This window comes from Pan paniscus, chromosome 2, assembly GCF_029289425.2.
Source record: "Pan paniscus chromosome 2, NHGRI_mPanPan1-v2.0_pri, whole genome shotgun sequence".
NCBI lineage: Eukaryota > Metazoa > Chordata > Mammalia > Primates > Hominidae > Pan > Pan paniscus.
Genome location: NC_085926.1, coordinates 72191799 through 72205590, shown reverse-complemented (window position 1 = coordinate 72205590; position 13792 = coordinate 72191799). Strand labels below are relative to the sequence as shown.

Here is a 13792-nt window from a genome sequence, read left to right as displayed (position 1 = left end):
TTTTGAGGTGGATGTGGGGCCAAGAGGGGCCTGAGAATGCACTTCTCAGATCTCTTACTGCAAGAGCATAATTGACTAAGGGCCCTGGTTGCTGCATTCTAAATCCACCTCCACACTGGGCAGGGGCCTTGCTTTCACAGGCTGCTCTCAGCCAATGACTGAGCACATCAGGAATACTGATGTAGGTCTCTTCCAGGGAGACGCAGGGCTCCTTTGATGGTTGACTTTGACTCAAAAATTCCTCAACACTTTGCCAAAACTTTCCTAGAACTGCACTGCAATATAAGGCTATTTCTACCCAATCTTTCTTCCTTCCCTTTCCTTTTTTGTAGGAATTAGGTCTACATAGAGGTTTCACAACTTTTCCAGCCTCCTCCTGCTTCTCCCCATACTCTTTCACAGGTGTTTCCCCAAACAAATTTCTTGCACATCTAATCTCATCTTGAACTAACACAGGTGGATCTTTTATTTCATTTCCAGTTTACAGATGGAAAGTTGAGGACCAGAATGGTTAAGTACCTTGCCCAAGATCAGATGGCTAGTAAGTGGCAGAGCTGTTAATCAAACCAAGGTAGTCAGATTTCAGAGGACTTGTTTTTACTCACTTCATGACACAACCTTGCATTTACTATTAATATGTGAAAAAGGAAGAAAGTGCGTCTTAGGATCTAGAAAATTAGAGATTTTATTAAGGGACTCATTGTTTTTAAAACTTTTATCTTAGGCTCAGGTATACATGTGCAGGTTTGTAATATAGGTAAACTCGTGTCACAGAGGTTTGATGTACAGATTATTTCATCACCCAGGTACTAAGCCAATAGTTATTTTTTCTGATTCTCCCCTTCCTCCCACCCTCCACCCTCAAGTAGGCCCCAGTGTCTGTTGTTCCCCTCTTTGTGCTCATTGATTCTCATCATTTTGCTCCCACTTATAAGTGAGAACATGCAGTATTTGGTTTTCTGTTCCTGCGTTAGTATTGCTAAGGATAATGGCCTCCAGCTCCATCCATGTCATGATCTCATTCCTTTTTATGGTTGCATTGTATTCCATAGTGTAAATATACCACATTTTCTTTATCCAATCTGTCATTGATGGGCATTTAGGTTGATTTCATGTCTTTTCTATTGGGAATAGTACTGCCATGAACATATGCGTGCACATATCTTTATGATGGAGTGATTTATATTCCTTTGGGTATATATCCAGCAAAGGGATTACTGGGTCGAATGGTAGTCCTGTTTTTAGGTCTTTGTGGAATTGCCACACTACTTTCTACAATGGTTGAAGTAATTGACACTCCCACCAACAGTGTATAAGCATTCCCTTTTCTCCATAAGCTCACCAATCTGTTATTTTTGACTTTTTAAAAGTAGCCATTCTTACTGGTGTGCGGTGGTACCTCATTATGGTTTTGATTTGCATTTCTCTAATGATCAGTGATATTGAGCTTTTTCTCATATGCTTGTTGGTCTCATTGATAAGAACAGATATCACACTTGATCTTAGCCAAAAAGCTGTGAAGCAATGGGACTCATTTTTTTTACAGAGCATCTTGTCGGTGCAGGATGCTGGGAGCTATGCCTTGGGAAATGCTGGCAGAGTACTTTGAGATGTGTATCTGTCATTATGACCTGAGAGGGTCATGGTACCAGTATGCCTGCATAGGCCAGAGGACTGGAAGAGCAGAGATGGGGAATGGGTCTGATGCCATGAAGGAGCCCTCCAAGGCTGTCTGTCCTGCTGTTGCTGTTTATAGTGACCTGGGAGAAGTAAAGGAGAGACCACTTTATTCCCTTGATCTCTGCATGGCCCCTGAGCTTCACTGTGGTATCTCCTTGTCTCCCATATTCTGGCAAGGCAGCTACCATGGTGTGGTAGAAAGGCCGTGGCTCTGGGAATAGAACACCATCAGTAAGCAGTGCTGAGATCCTGGCAAATCAGCAGACTTCTCTTGCTTCTCTTTCCTCACCTCTACAAAGAGGATGGGATGAGACCAAGGGTTTCACATTAAGCTCTTTGAGGCCTGGTGGCACTCTGGAGATAACAGGGAGGCTATTGTTAGGGGTATGATTCAAGGGAGGAGCTCTTGCTCACTCTTCCCCATTTCAATAGAGTATCTCTATTTTTATCCATTTTAAATATTAGGGTTCTGTGAGTATCAGTAAGCATTACTGGTTGCTAGCTGTAGAAACAGACTTGCCTAGCCAGAGAAGGAAACTAATTAAAAGGACGGTAGAGGTAGAGAGAGTTATTCAAAGATTAAATAAGATGCTGGAGGGCCAGGCTTGGGGTTGGAGGAAACAATGCCAAGAGAGTTCTGAAAAGCTGGATTGGGAACCCCAGCAGGTGGGCATGCTGCCATCATGCAGGCTGCCTTCCAGCCAGACCATTAGCCTTGGCTTTCTTGTTAAGACTGAATCTAGGGAGAAGGCTTTCAGTGGGCTGAGCCTGCCTCTGGGGCAGGAAGAGAAGCCATGACCTCTTGGACTTCCAAAGTGGGCAGTGGTCACCCAAAAATCTTTCCAACCAAGACCTCACAAAGAGTCATGAGGTGTTTTTCTAAGAAGTAAGCCAGGTTCTCTAGGAAAAAGGAATAAATGATCAACAGTCCCAAATAACAAATATTCACTCTATCCATATGATTCTATTGGCAGAAGAGTTCTATTGTACATTCATTTGGAAGGCATCAGGCTAAGGGCCCTTCCCACATGACAACTAGAGAAGTTCATCCCATCCAGCTGTTCAGTCTCCAGCCAGGAGAGGAGGGGGCAGGAACTCTCTGGCTTCTTGACCACAGAACTGCCCCACATGCCATTGTAAGCCCCAATTCTCCTGACAGCTGGTGGGGAGACAGCAGGAAGACCACTGCCTTGGCTTGGGTTACCCCAAGAAAGCAGAGCTACAGAACAAAGGCTTGCATGCAGGTAGTTTATGTTGTCCCCACAGACTGGAGACAGGGCAGGAAAGAAAGCAATGCAGAATATGTTATTGAGCCGATCATCACTGTGGACCATGGGGCTCAGGGCTGCCAGGACCCTCTGAGAAGCCATGTAGAAGAGTCCTAAGAATTGTCTAGCTGAAGAACAGAGAGGGAAGTAATTGTATACTGGCTCCTGCCCTCCATGGGTCAAAGATTGCCCATGGTGTGTTGGGTTTGGTGTGTTGGGTTTGGGTAGGCAGCAGAATAGCAGAGTGCGTTCCTGCATGAAATGGCAGCCGGGAATCCCCAGTGTGAAAAGTGAGAGATGTGGGCACACGTGATGGCTGCAGCATCGGCTGGAGGCAAAGCGTGGGTGGGGAGGGTGGAAGGCAGGGCACCAGGGACGTTCAATGCAGCAACCCCTTGGCTACTTTCCTCTGCCTCATCCCTCTTTGAGGGACACAGGCACATGATGTGCCTGATATTCAGGTCGCAGGAGGCTTCTGCATGGTTTGCTTGTTGGCTGGTGGGCATTCCAGCCAGTGAGGAAGGGGTCACCTTTGACTCCACACAGCATGGCATCTCTCAGAGTTTGGGGACCGACATTTCATAAGGGACCTCACCCTGCTTCCCAGCATCTCTCCCTTCGAGTCTGTATATTCATCCAAAGGCAGTCTGTATTCCAAGAGGGAAATCTGCCTCCTGCTCACCCTACAAGCTGGCTCTGCCCCAAGGGTGAGGTTCAGTGTGCAGCAGCCAAGGGCCTGCAGTCAGTGGGGACAGAAAGGGAGCCTGTGCCATGCTCGGGCCAGGGCAATGGAGGCTGGAGCAGGCGAGGTCCCGGCTTTTGTGCAGGCTGCCTGTAGAAAGGGGGAGAAAGCATGCCTGCAAAGCTGGCTGGGCCTTGGCCAACCTGTCCAAACCTCTCAGGAGGCTTGTTGCTTGAACTGCAGTATCTGAGGCCTGCAAATGGGCCTCACCAGAGGCTTGAGATATTTTTATGAGTTTTTATTTTTAACATCCATTCGCCTCTGGTTCCCTTGCCAGTTGACACGGGTCAGACTCTCTTGTGACATGACTGTTCACCACACCAAAGGCCCAAGCCTTGCACTGTAACCCCTTGGTGGAAGAGATTGCTATGGTTATGATTTTATTTTCAATAAGTGTTCATGAATAATCTATTCCACTTACCAACACTTATCAGATCCCAGGCACTGTGCTAAGGACTTAACACACCTTCTCTCATTTTTCCCTACATAATTCCCTACTCATCCTTTGGATCTTAATTGTCCCTTCCTTGGGGAACATCTTCCTTGACTTGGTCACCCCTGCTACCCCCATGCCCTTGTTATGTGCTCTGATTGCACCACAAACCTTCTGCTTGAAGTACCTATCTATCTCTGTTGACATTTTACTTTTATTCGTGTCATTTTTTAATTCATGTCTGTCTCCCACACTGGAAGAAAAGTTGGTGGCCCATGCTCACCACCACATCCCACACCTAACACAGGGCCTGCCTGGCACATGGGAGACACTCACCAAAATGCATATGCAAAGAAAGAATGATGGACTATCTTTCTCAGAACCCTACAGAGTATATTTTACACTAAGACTCGGAGAGGTTAAACAGCCGGCCCAGGGTCACACGGCTGGTAAAGGTAGAGGTAAGATTTAAATGTGTGTTCATCTGGCCTCAAAGCCAGGACTTCACTAGTGTGCTCTGCAGCCTTCTAGCATTCAAGGGTATTTTCTCTCTTCCCCTGCCTGGTCCCACCTGTGAAGGGCAGAGGGGTCCTGCCCCAATCTCTGGCCCTCTCGTTTCACCTCCTGCCCCTCTCACTAGGGTCCTGACTTCCGCCCTCTGACCCTTCCAGCTGCGAATCCTGTCCCTTGCAAATGCGTCTGTTGCCATTCAGCAGTCTCTTGGCTGGCAGTGCAGGTCTCCATCTGCTGTGATGGCATGGTGCCTGCTCACAAGATGGCATGCTATTTTTACCCAGCTTAGGTGCCAAGCCGGCCAGATGTTTTTCAGCAGCAAAGGGAGGTTGAGCATTGCTGGGGTGTGGAGGGATGCTTCCAAATGTCAGCTCCTCAGTGGGGCTGGGGCAAGGGATGGCTCTGAGACAGGCAAAAGAAGCGCTCTGCCTGGAAGTGGGCACCTCCAAGAAGTGTCATTCCTGGCACCTGTCTGGGGCTCCGGCAGTGTGCCAGGAACTGGCTGCTGGTTCTGAACTCTTGCCGGGCTGGGATGAGTCTACTGCAGGAAGGAAATGCTCTGGGTCAGCGTTCCCAGTGAGTGCACGTGCTTCTTCCTCCCACTGGGGCCCTGGAGTCGCTGGACCCAGATGGTGACACCTGGAGGGCTTCCATGGCTGAACTGGCTGCTTGGAAAATTCCAAGTTTGGCCGGTGGCTCTGGTCTGGAGGAAATGGAGGAGCTGGCTGGATCAGGCTGAGTCCAGGCATTTGCTGTGATCATTTTTCCCTCAGAGCAGATGGAGCCAGAGGTCTGGCGATCTTAATCCCTGCTCTCTCCTTCCTGTGGGGGGTGACCCTCAGTTGAGAAATACCCCCCAAATGACAGCTAGATGCAGGGGTGTGCGGCATAGCCCCACTGGCCCAGCTCCCTGTTTTCCTAACTTCTCCACTCCTGTGTGACCTTGAGCAAGTCACATCCTCTCTGAACCTCAGTTTCCTCATCTGTAAAACATCCAGAGCCCCTCCCTGCCAGATCTGGGAGCCTGTATTGCAGTGAGTTGCAGGGAATCAGTTGTTGCCAAGCTTTGCTGACCTTTCCCCAAAACCAGCCATCCTCAGACCTGCCGTGGGAGACGAGCAAACTCTGCTCTTCTGCCCTGATGTGTTCAAGTTCCATATCTAGATGCAAATCCCATTTCCTCCCCCAAGGAAACATTTCAGAAACCTCAGACCCCCTACAAGAGGCTGCCTCCAAGTCCAGGCTTCCGGACAAAAGACCCCCTTCTCCATGAAGGATGGGAGTGCATGTGGAGAGAGAGGAAATGTTTGCAGCTGTGGCAACCCGGCTGAGATAATCAGACTTCAGGGAGGGGTTCTTGAGGCCTAATTGAACACAGCAGTCTGGCAGTGCTGGGTACGGCCCAGGAGACGTCAGCCCTGGATGGGCCAGGAGGCCAGGGCTTCTCAAACTTGAATGTGCATCTGAACCACCTGTGCATCTCATTCCAAGGCAGATGATTCAGTCGGTGCAGGTGGGGCCTTTGCATCTATGCGGTGGGCAGAATAACAGCCCCTCAAAGATTTCGCTTCCTAATCCCCAGGACCTGTGAATATGTTGGTTTACATGGTTAAGGGATGTTAAGTTTGCAGATGGAATTAAGGTAGCTGAGTGGCTGACTTTGAGATGGGGAGATTATCCTGGATTATGCAGGTGGAATCACTGGGTGCTTATGTGGAGGAGAGGGAGGCAGGAAGAGAGGTCAGCGTGAAAAGGACTCAACCTGCTCTTGCTGGCCTTGAAAGTGGAGGAAGGAAGTCACGAGCCAAGGGATGCAGGCAGCCTCTAGGTGCTGGGGAGAGCAAGGAGGTGGATTCTCCCCCCAGAGCCTCCAGGATTGCAGATTTGAGATCCTGCTGACACCTTGATTTTTGCCCAGTGAGACCCATTTCAGACTTCTGAACTACAGAACTTTAAAAGAACACATTCATGTTGTTTGGAGCTACTAAGTTGGTGGTAATTTGTGACAGGAACAATGAGAAACTCCTACAGTCCACATTTCTGCCAAGCTTCCTGGTGGTGCTTCCAGGCCACACTGTGAGTAACAAAGCTTCAGGCTGCCTGAGGGTGGGGCTTCCTCCTAGGCCAGGTGAGGACCTGGAGGTGGGAGAAGGCTGTTCAATGGCTTCCATGAAAACTGGCTTTTGACACTGTTTTGTCTCTGTCCCTTCGTTCCTCCCCACACGATTGTTGGAGGTCTCTTGGTTGTTTCTTACTATGTTCCAAGTCAGGAGTTCCTGGTTTGTGGGCTGGGAGTGCTGGGGGAGTTACTGTAAAGGCCCCTGTTCTCCTGAAGATGAGCACTGTCTGTTACCCAAACAAATGAGACCTCAAGTAAATTGCATTTCTTTTGTTCAAATGAATGCAGGTGCCACGAATAGGACCCCACTGGTGGGGGGTGGTTTAGAAAAGAGGCTCTGTCCTTTGGCTAAAATCTAAGCTCTATAAGCACCCAGGTGTCCCTGTGTAGTCTGGACCCTCCCTCCTCCTCCCAGCCCACCTGGCTCTTTTCCCCTCATCACGCATAAAGCTCTAGTACCAGTGGTTTCTTCCATCCTTGAACATGAGTCCTTTCTGCCTTGACAGACTCAGGGGCCTCCTCTTCATTCTCTGGACTTGGGTTAAGAGCTGCCTTATCCGAGGGGCCTTCTCTGACCACCCTGAGAGAGAATGGCTCACCTGATACTCTTTCTTAGTGTTCTGGGTTAGTGTCCTTTATTACAGTTTGTGGCTGTGTATTTATTTGAGGGCTTTGCCCACCGCCTGTCTATCCCTTTGGATTGAGCTCAGTGAGGGCAGGGCCTGAGCATTTTGTGTCCACCCATGCCCGGCACATTCAGCATGTGTCATGTGCTTAATACAAATTTGTTGACCAGGGAATGAATGAATGAATGAATGTACATCTAAGCCCTCATGCGGAGAATTCCAGAGTTTGTCTTCTTTCCTTGATGCTCTGAGCCTCCCTTCTGGACTGCTTCTGAGCAGTCTCCTAGACTGCTTATCCCTCTCAGAAAATAGGAGCCCTGTCGTTGACAAAATCGGTCCCTGCTTTCCTTAACATTTCCCCCTACCTTTTTTGTCTCTCCTCCCCATCTCCATTGTTTATCTCTGCCACAAGGAGCATGGTCTTTGCTGCTCTCTTCTCAGTTTGATTGGTTGCCTCCTAAAAGGAAAAAAAAAAAAAGATGCATTCTTGGTGCCTGGACATCCTTTCTCCCATTTTAATCATGAGTCAGTAGGGCTTTTGTATGGGATGAAGCTGAATACTTGTATTTACTTTTGTTTTATTTCCAGAGTTTTTCTTGTTCATGTGAGTGCTGGCAGCTGCCAGAAGAAATATTCTGTTTCTGGCCTCCCATCTTGGTGGGGGATGTGCAGGCTGAGAACACAGGAGCTGACTTCTATTGTACCAGCTGAGACTGCAGGGTAGACTGCAAGAAGTGCCTCCTTGCTGATGGACTGGTGAGACAGCAAGATGCTTCCTCAGGCTGCCAGGGAGCAGTTGTCCCTGGAGAGGTCTGGGAGAGACATGACCCTGCTGTGTGGGGCTGGAGGCAGGGGGTGGGCAAGATCCAGACATGAAGAGCCGGGGTAATGGCTGACTTGAGTTTACTCTTTTTTTGAGATGGAGTCTTGCTCTGTCACCCAGGCTGCAGTTGGAGTGCAGTGGTGCGATCTGACTCACTGCAACCTCTGCCTCCTGGGTTCAAGCGATTCTCCTGCCTCAGTTCCTGAGTAGCTGGGACTACAGGTGTGCACCACCACTCCTGGCTAATTTTGTATTTTTGATAGAGACACTGTTTCACCATGTTGGCCAGGCTGGTCTCAAACTCCTGACCTTAGGTGATCCACCCGCCTCGGCCTCCCAAAGTGCTGGGGTTATAGGCATGAGCCACCATGCCTGGCCAAATTTACTCTTTATACTTTTTATTGGTGACATTTTCTACCATGAGTAGGAATTATCAAAAATCTCATATCTGTATAGATGAGAAAATGGAAACTGAGAGAGGTTTAACTTGTTCACGGTCATACATCCAGAAGAGTGAACTCAAGTCTGTCAGACTCCAAATCTTAAATATTTCTTGCTGCCCACCACTTCCTCTTGTGCACCTGAAAACTTTCCACTATGCTCTACAGGTATTTGTGTATATACGTTAATTCCTAAAAAGAGATGTTTAGATGTGGCTTGGTGGATCTAGGACTGCTTCCTGGAGGAGGTGCAGTGTTTGCGTGTGTGTAAAGGCTGTGTAGTGCCCATTTGAAGTTTGTCTTCTCAGCATCCATCCCTCCTGCTTCCAGCAGTAAGGACTAATTTTGGTTGGTGGCAGGGTAGATGCACCCTTCACCCATTTTCAGTCCTTCTTGTCTGGGTAGGGCGCTAAGCCCAGCTCCAGGGGTGGCATATAGGGCCTGAGCCTAAGTCAGTCGGTGCATCCCATCCCTCTGGCCATAGTGATTGGTTCAAGGATGGGGATAGATCCTAAGCAGGTTCAATCAGAGCAAAACTCAAGACTTTTGAGGGAGCTGCCAGAAAATGTTTTATTTCTATCCAGCTGGAATTAAACTTGGGAAGACGTGAGGTTGACAGTTTGGTAGCCATACTGTCAACATAAAAGAAGACTCTGGAGTGGAAGGCCAAGCAGGAAGATGGATAAAAATTGAGTCCTAATGTCACAGTTTTATCCTTGATCCAGCCATGCCTGAAGCTGGACTTACCTTTAAACTTTTCAGCTATATGAACCCATAAATTCCCTTTTTGTTTGCTTAAGTCTGCTTGAGTTGGTTTTTCTGTCACTTTTAATGGTAAGACCTCTGGTTGATACAGGCAAGGAAGAAATGGCAGCACATTGTAGGTTGGGGACAGCAGTACAAAGAGAGGCACATGGTTACCTGGGAAGTGTGAACATGAGGAAGTCTCAGTATCTCAGCAAGTCCATCATGTGTATCCAGCTGGAGAAAAAAACAAATAGAATACATTGTCTTGGGATATAGTAAGACAGGAAAAGCCTTGCCCCACAAAAGGATGAAGAGTATGATGCTGTTTGGCCTGAGGCTTAGTGTCCTGGAGTGTTAATTGGTGTTTTCCTGGAGAAAGGGTTGTGTGGTCCAATAAATTTGAGGAACTTGGGAACAAGTTTATAGCAAAAGCTATAAAGCATTTGCTACCAGACCCTTTGAAGCCTTTACAATGCTAAGATGTATTGTGAGCTCCGAGAAGGACAAAGAGAATGTGTATGTTTCTAGAGCTTATTTTTCTTGGAGCATCTCCTGGGACCAGCATTGCAAAGAATATACTTTGGGAAACTTTGGCTTAAAGAGTAGTTACTGTTCAGGCTGCAAAGGAGCCTCTTTCTTGGCTGAAAAACTCCCCTAAGGCATGAGCAGTGATCTAGGACCATGGGCAAGATTGAAGTGACATTCAGGAAAGGAAGGTGGCTCTTGATTCAAGGGCCTCAGAAATACTTCCTGTCCTTCAGTCTCCCTCTGGCCAGCTGGCAACAGGGGCTGAAATTCCTCTGAGTAGAGTCTAGATCTGGGCTTGGAGCAACAGCTTCCAGAAATTTCTGTTGAAGTACAAACACAGAGCTGCTTGGTGGTAATATCTAGTCTGCATTCATTCATTTATTCATTCAATACCTACTGAGTTGAATTATTGAGTACCTGCTGTATGCCAGGTACTGGTCTAGGTGGTAATGATCCATCAGTCAATCAGACAGAAGTTCCTGCCCCTGTGGAGCTTCAACTCTAGCAGATGGAGGCAGACAGGAAAGTACGTATTCATGTAGATAGTATGCTCTGTGATTAAGTGCCAAGATCAATAGCCCTGGCCAGGAAGTTTGGGAGTGCCAGAGAAGGGATGTTAAGTAGGGCTCCCAGGGTGGGCTTCATGGAGAAAGAGATGTTGGAACAAATCCTTGGAGGAGGGAGCCATGAGGCCATCCAAGAACGGATGTTCTAGGCACCATAAGGCCATCTGAGGAGAAATGTTCTAGGCAGTGGGAATGCCAGAGTGAGTGCCCTACCGAGGGTGGGGGATGGGAGCAGAGGAGTGCCTGCCTGGTGGAGGAACAGCAAGAATTTCAGTGCATGTGGACCAAGTGATCAAGGGAGAGAGGAGGTGATGTTCAGCGAAGTAACTGTGAGACTAGGTCCCAGAGAACCTCACAGGATTTTGGTTTTCATGCTGAGCAGGGTGTGTAGCCATTGCAGGGTTTGAGCAGAGGCAGAACAGGACCTGACTTAGATTTTTAAAGGATGGCTCTGGCTGCTTTGAGATGCAAGTGCAATGGCCAAGGGTGAGGGCTGGAAGATCAGGCAGCAAGCTTTGCAATTTTCCAAGAAAGAGATGATGGCTTGACCCAGGGCCTTGGATGAGTGGAGGTGGGGAGCAGTAGATGGATGCTGGATGTATTTTGAAGGTGAAACCAACAGGATGTTCCGACAGATAGGATGTGAGGAGTGAGAGTAAGTTTGAATCAAGAATAACTCTTGGCCCATAGAACTGGATGGATGGAATTGTCATTCATGGAGATGGCTAGGCCTGCACTGTGTCTAAAAAAAAAAAAAAAAAAAAAAAAAAAAAAAAAAAAAAAAAAAAAAAAAACCAGCAAGGTAATGTTTAAAAATTGGAAGATTCTACTTTTTTTTTTTAATCCACATTTTAATCCACTCTTGAACAATGGAAAGATCTGGTAAAACTGGGCTCATCTTCTGCCTGACTCCCGTGGCTTGGAGAGGGCTGGAGCTCCTCCCTAGATGGACAGGAACTCTCGAGTTTCTTCCTTTAGCTCTCCAGCCTGGCCCCTTAGGGGTTTGGGTGGGAGAACCTAAGGACCAGTAATAAATAGCACAGTGGTTCTTAAGCTTAAGTGTGCATCAGCATCACCAGAAGGCTGCTTAAAACAGCTGCTGGGCCCACCCATAGAGCTTGTGATTCAAGAGGTCTGAAGTTGTGCCTGAGAAACTTTGATCCTTACAAGTTCCCAGATGACACTGATGCTGCTGTCTAGGACCCACGCTTTGAGAAGCTGTGAAAAGGCATGTTCTCCCATGGGCATACCTAATCACATGCTTGCAGACAAGGTTCTCCCATGAGCTGGGAATGGCCGACAAGACGGATGCATTTTGATGGTAATGGGAGAGGAGAGTGACAGCTCAGATGTGGGGACATCTAATCAGTCATGAGGTATTTGAGCATGGGGGGTGCTTCAAGGTTTGTCAGGGCTGCTGAAGGCAAACTTGGCTTGCTTTCTTGTTTTTGACAGAAGCTGGCTCTTCTGGGTCAGGGTCACTAGCAACTGGGGCAGGGAGCCAAGGCCCCACTGGGATCCAGCAAGACCCTAGCGGGAGACAGTCTCTTCCGGAGAATCTAAGGAAAGGATGAACAATTCTCTGCAGCTTGCGCAAACTGCTTGTATAAGCTTTATTTATTTCAATTAAGCTCCAGGCTCATTATGCAGCCACAGTGCTCACCCTTCCTCAGGGAGAAGCAGAAATCACATTTCCATCTGTTTCTCCAGCTTGGAGAGCCCCAAGCATGGGGACAGTGGCCACTCCAGGGCTGGCCTCCTGGTTACCCCAAATATGGGAGGCTGGAGAAGAGTTCTGGAGCCTCTTTAAGCTGTTCAAAGTAAAGGTTGCAGATCTGGCCTATGTTGAGGGCGGCAGTGTGAGAGCAGGATAAGCCACTTTTTCTTTTCTTCTTGACAAAGAAAATATTTCTCTGTACATCTGGTTTGTGTTTTTCTTTAGGGTTCTGCCAGAAACAATTGTGAAAACAGAATGCAGCCCAGGATCGAAAGAATCTATCCATTCCTCTGGAATTCTCCATCTGTCCTGTTGGACCCATGTTAAGATTTGAGGAATTCCTCAATGTGAAGTCACTGGGCTTTAAAAATATCGCAGGCAGTCTTTGTTTGGTTTGCCAGTGCAGTTTCTCACCTTCAAATGTTGGCTTCTGGCCCTTTGTCCACCTAGAATGCTCTCCCCATTCCTACCTTCTATGATTCAGTCCACTCATCTGCATATCAAGTATTTATTACACTTCTCTGTGTCAGACTCAGGGAGATGTCCTGGGGACAGATCAGTGGTGAGTAGAACAGTTGCCACCATGGTGAAACTCACCCTGTGGGAGGGGTGGGTAATAGACACACATCCTCTAACCAATTAAAAGAATTACTGGTGATGTTTCTTAGGAAGCAGTGCTTCTCTAATATCTGTGGACCTGTTGTTTTCCATTTCTCATCGATCACAGATAGATACGTGGTCCTATTGTGCATGATTTGTGTGTACAGTTTACCCATGAACAACACGAGTTTGAACAGTGCGGGTCTACTTACACCCAGATTTTTTATTGTAACTGCAATTGACCCTCTGTATGGGCAGGTTCCACATTTGCAACCAAACATGGATTGAAAATACAGAATTTGCAGGATGTGAAACCCACATACATGGAGGGCAAAGTTTTCATATCCTTGGATTCCTTAGGGCTGACCGCAGGACTTAAGTATGCATGGATTTTGGCATACATGGGGGTCCTGGATCCAATCTTCCACAGATACCAAGGGACAATTGTAGTTTGTACCATTCGAGTTGGGCAATATTTGAGCTGATCTAAATCCTGTATCAGGAGAGGAGTTCCCTGATCACTTGCTTAGATGTCACAGTGATGTCAAGCTGCAATAAAAGTTTCTAAGTACTCAAATTCCGCATCTTGACATGGACACATAATAATCTGTTTGTGGCCCAGCAACAGGTCCACACTTTGAGTGACACTTTATCAAGGACAGGAGAATGTGTTAGAAGAGAGAATACTGGGGGCTGGGTGACCAACAAAGGCTGCTTGGGGAATTGACACCTGGAAGATGAGTAGAGGCAGTCAAGTTGGGATGTAGAGGGATCTGCGTTCCTGGGAAAGGAATAGCATATGCCAGAGCCCAAAACTGGAAAGAGCTTGGCCTGTTGAGGAATGAAAAGATCATCAGAGGTGGGGGAATGTGTATTAAAAGCTGAGAGTTGGTTAGAAATGAAATGCAGAGCGATGGAAGGGCAGGGCGGCGGGGGAGAGTGATCTGCTCCCATTTTCATTTTGAGAAGGTTCCTCTGGTTGTGATTGGA

At 47.6% G+C, this 13792-nt stretch overlaps 1 long non-coding RNA gene across 1 annotated transcript in view; it reads left to right on the top strand.

The window, feature by feature from the left end:
- Positions 1-7677: 7677 nt before the first annotated feature.
- Positions 7678-13792, top strand: part of LOC117979687 (uncharacterized) — a 30245-nt gene continuing 24130 nt past the window's right edge. The window contains exon 1 of the long non-coding RNA XR_004670595.3: positions 7678-8137. This is a non-coding gene — a long non-coding RNA (uncharacterized LOC117979687). The remainder of the gene's footprint in view (positions 8138-13792) is intronic.